The 4,796-nt window shown below is 52.5% G+C and overlaps 1 pseudogene across 1 annotated transcript; it reads left to right on the top strand.

Annotated features, from left to right (window-relative positions):
• The first annotated feature begins 2,027 nt into the window (after window positions 1-2,027).
• On the top strand, window positions 2,028-4,544 carry LOC308531873 (glucosamine-6-phosphate deaminase 1-like; annotated as a pseudogene). The gene is made up of 3 exons: window positions 2,028-2,108; window positions 2,737-3,520; window positions 4,478-4,544. The product of its transcript is annotated as a glucosamine-6-phosphate deaminase 1-like (transcript).
• Window positions 4,545-4,796: the final 252 nt, after the last annotated feature.

Genomic DNA, 4,796 nt, shown 5'->3' with positions numbered 1-4,796 from the left:
CAGCTTGAGGTTGCTGTACCCCTCCTGCCTTCCTCAAGCCTCGCTCCTCCCCCTCCCCCTTCCTCTGAGCTCCCAGTGCCAGTGTTCACCGTTGGCTGATCTAACCTCAGGAGGGCAGGTATGCCACCTTGCTCATCAAAGCCCCAGGACCTGGCATGGTGGCTGGTAGGTTGTAGGTCTCAACTAACGTGGCTGAAGCTCTCAGAGGAGGTGAGGGAAAGCAGCTCTGCGAAGGCTTCGAGGTCTGCAGAGGGAAGCCCCACGGAGCCACCGGAAGGAGGGTGGCAAGGGGAAGCTGGACGCTGAGGGCACACCTGAGAGTGTCCATTTGCCCAAGTAACTGCCTTGGGTTGAACCAGGGGACCCCGTGGACCCACCTCAACGAGGACCACAGTCTGCTTCTTATGCACTGACTCCAGACCCAGCAGGGGGGCAGCACCTACTGGGGTCACTCTTTAGAAGGGCCCGCTAGAGGGTTTCCTTGGCCAGCAGCCATGGAGCCCTATCTCTGCCTTCCTTCCCCCTCCCCTCTCCTCCTGTCCCAGCTTCCCTGCCAACCAGGAACACCTTCCCTCAACCCAGGCCCGTGCCTTCTGACTCACAGTACAGCTGGCTGGGAAGCATCTGGCCATGACCATGGCCCTGGCAGCTGGCCCGCTGGCCCTGCAAGAGGAGCACCCCTCCCTCGGACCTTCCATGAAGTCCTCCATTAGGATATGGCCACTGAAAACTTCCTCATACTGGCCCCCATCTCTTCCAATAAGGGGGGTGGCAAAGCAACCCACCACCAGCGCTCTGTGCCAGGTGGAGTAGGAGTCCCATCTTATCAGCTCATCACATTCCAGACATTCCCCCCAGTGGGGGAGGGGTGGCCAGAGAGGAGAGTGCTGCTCTCAATTTGCTGGTTTCTCCCTAGTTCAGACCCAGGCCACCGACTCAGTTCCCTCCATGGACCGCCCAGGCCCTTGTACTTTGGACTCATGTCTAAATCCCTACTCTTTCCTTTCCTGGTCTGTTCTGTTCTTCTTTTCCCTCCATTTTCTCTTTGCTCTCTGGGCCCTCTCCTCTCTGTCACCCCTAGAATTTGTGGTAGGAAGTGGGGGGGACCAGGCCAGGGTTCTCGGCCAGGACTTTTGTCTGTATTCTAGGCATCCAAGAACTCTGGGTTTGGTCTGCCCCCAGTTCGGCATCACCGTCCTGTGCATCGCGCACGAGTCCAGATTTGCCCTCTCTGGCCATGGGCTCCTCCCACCCCCTGGAGCCCTGAGGTCCTGGGGTCCAAGTCAGTGACCTCTAAGGCCCTCACAGGCTGGTGGTCTGGGTCCTACCTGGAGAAAGTTTCCCAAAGCCTTCTTCCAAATGGCACAGGGTGAGAAGCGAAGGCCAGCTCCTCCACCTGCCTCCCCCCTCCATGAGCCCTGAGCCCCCTTCCTCTCTGGCTGCAGGAGGGGCTGTCTGCCCACCTTCTTTACATAGAAACTGTGGATCTTGGGCCCAGTACGTGGACAAAGCTGTCTTGTTCCTAAAACACATATGGGCACATTGTTTTGCCCTCTGGCCACCTCCCAAATCCTGACCATAGAGAGGTGGCTGAAGAAGGGCTGGGCTCCAGGAAGCTTGAGTTCTAATTCTGACTCAGCCACTAACTTGCTGTGTGACCTGAAGTTAGTCATTATCTTGATCTGAGTCGCAGGGCCCCTGAGAAATGGCAGGAATAGACTGCTGGCCTCCAGCCAAAGGGAGCTACCCTCTGATTCCCTAGGCTAGGCTGAGATCAGGAACCGGACAGGGATCTCTCGATCACATCTGTGCAGCCCTACAATGGAAGCCCCAGACAGAGCATTAAGGCCGGAACAAAACATTAAGAGAACTGTAAAGGCAGAAATAAAACTGTCAATACTTAAGTGGCATAAGGGTACACAGAGAAAATCCAAAAAAGATATAAATGATTCGAACAAATGAGTGGCTTTCCGGTGCCGAGCTTGCCTGGGCAGGGTAGGGTGGGTGGCAGTTAGGTGAGGGGTGTCATGAGCATCTGTGTTTCCAACGATGAGCAAGCTGTCAGCACACGGGTGACTTGGTGTGGCTGTGTCAGCCGTGTCACTGTGGTATGCCATCTCGTGCCAACCTGGCTACTGGAATCCCCAGAAATAAAATTAAATACTCGCCCCGACCAGTTTGGCTCAGTGGATAGAACATCGGCCCCTGGACTAAAGGGTCCCGGGTTCGATTCTGGTCAAGGGCATGTACCTTGGTTATGAGCTCTATCCTCGGTAGGGGTGTGCAGGAGGCAGCCAATCAGTGTTTCTAACTCTCTATCCCTCTCCTTTCCTCTCTGTAAAATCAAGAAAATATATATATATTTTTTAAATGAAATACTCAAGGCTCTCCAACACAGATGATGGCTACATTGACCTTCAGTTTAAGAAAAGCCCTCCTAAGATCCCCTATAAAGCCATGGTGCTTGCTACAGTGCTGTGTGTATGTTTTTTTAAAAATGTTTTTATTGATGTTTTAGAGAGAGAGAGAAACAGGGATGAGGGAGAAACATCCATCAGCTACCTCCAGCATGCCTCCCACTGGGGGTTGAGCCTGCACCTCAGGCATATGCCCTGACCAGAATCCAGCTGTGACCTTTGGATGCATGGGATGACGCTCAACCAACACCGGCCAGGGCTACAGTGCTGTCTTTGATTGGCACCTTTCTCATTATCCTAGGCTCCCTCCTGCTGGCAGGTTATATCTGCAAAGGGTTTCACCCTCAGCCACGTGACCCAACTCATTGCTGCGGCTGCTGAGGGAGGTATCTGCCATCAGAAGCTCATCATCCTGGACCGCTGTTCTTAGGCCAGCGAGGGGGCCGCCAGACACATCAGGAGCCGCATCGTCCAGGTTAACCCAGGACCTGACAAGCACTTCATCCTGGGGCTGCCCCCTGGAGCACCCCATTGGTTGTGAATCAAGTACCCTAAGAACGGAGACCTGTCCAGATATGGGAAGACCTTCAACACGGAGGAGTACTTCCTCGAGAGTCACCAGTCCTTCCTGTGGAACAGCTTCCTCCAGCACACTGACATCCACCCAGGAAACGCCACATCCTGGGTGGGCGTGCAGCTGACCTGCAGGCCGGGAGCGACGCTTCTGAGGACAAGATCGAGGCTGCAGGTGGGACTGAGCTGTTTGTCGGAGGCATCGGCCCCGACCCATTGCTTTCACTGAGCCAGGCTCCAGTCTGGCGTCCAGGACCCATGTGGAGAACACCATACTGGCCAATGCTAGGTTCTTCGATGGAGATCTCTCCAAGATGCCACGATGGCCCTGGCACGGGTGCTGTCACGGATGCGAGAGGTGATAATCCTTATCGTAAGGATTACAAGGCTCCCAAGGCTTTTGCTCTGTACAAAGCCATCGAGGAGGGCGTGAACCATATGTGGACCGTGTCTACCTTCCAAGAGCATCCCCGCACCATGTTTGTGTGCGATGAGGATGCCACCCTGGAGCTGAAAGTGAAGGCTGTCAAGTGCGGTCAAATCTCAGTTCTCAAAAGCCTCCTACCTCGAACAATTCGGCTCTCAACCAAGTGGCTCATGGGAAAAATGTCTCAGTTGTGGAACAAAACTTTGGTTTTTGAACCTGACAACCCTTTCATGCTGGTACCTCAGCAGGACAAAAAGTGTATCTCAGACAACAAAGGAGAGAACGCTTTTGTTGCTGGCAAAAAATCGACAATTAGCACAATTTTAAAACATAAAGTGGCCATCAAGGATGCTAATGTTGCTAAGGGTGTGAAAGTGCTCACAAAGCAACAATCACAGGCAGTGGAATAGGTAGAAAAATTGTTGTTGATTCAGATAAACAAAATGCAGGTAGCTGGTGATAGCATTTCAGAGGCAGTGATATATGAAAAATTTGTTTAAGGCTAGTAGGGGGTGGATCGATAAATTTAAGAAGTGTTAATTTATAGAGAAAACAGTACATTAGACATGTATTGTATACTAAGGCCCAGTGCACAAATTCGTGCACAGGTGGGATCCGGCAGGCCCACCCCAATGGGAGCCCATTGGGCCCGGCCGGCGGGGGGGAGGGGCTGTGGGAGGTTGGCTGGCTGGCCCTGCCCCAGATCAGGGGGGTTGGGGGGGGAGGCTGATTGGGGTCCGGATCAGGCTAGTTGGCTGCCACAGTGTGCGTCATCGCCATCGGTCATTCTGGTCGTTCTGGTCATTCCGCCATTCCGGTCACTGGGCTTTTATATATAAAGATAAGAAAAGTTAAAGCAGTGAATCATTTGAGCGTCTGCAACAGATTAATTCAATTTACATTATTTCTAGTGGGAAGAAATAATTCGGTTTTCGAACAAATCGCTTCTCGAACAGCCTTCCCAAATGAATTTAGTTCAAGAACCAAGGTTCCAGTGTATTTCAAAGGGAGCAGACCAGCCACTCCTGTCCTGTTCATTGGCATCCTGGTGTCCCGCCAGGATTTTACCACTTGCACATCGCCTACTGTGCATCCAGAAGTACCAGGGTTACTCCTACAATGAGTGACAGTCCAGCCTTGATGACTAGCACTCACCTCAGCCCTGAGCAGCTGAGTCAGATGGTTCTGAGCTCAGCTTCAAGATATTGAGCAGAAACTATGGCTAAGGGCTAAGGAATTCTGTGGTTTTCTGTAATTTAACAGAACAATGGCCAGATTTTATTAGTCCATCATCCTAAAGATGTTAACTGAGCTTACCATCAGCTAATTAGGGCATGCTCTGTGTTTCATCTCCTGGCCCCGACAAAAAGCTGACAAGT

Source organism: Myotis nattereri (assembly GCF_964212035.1).
Source record: "Myotis nattereri genome assembly, chromosome: 16".
Taxonomy (NCBI): domain Eukaryota; kingdom Metazoa; phylum Chordata; class Mammalia; order Chiroptera; family Vespertilionidae; genus Myotis; species Myotis nattereri.
Note: the sequence above shows the minus strand (reverse complement) of the source record. Positions and strands in the feature narration are given on the sequence as shown.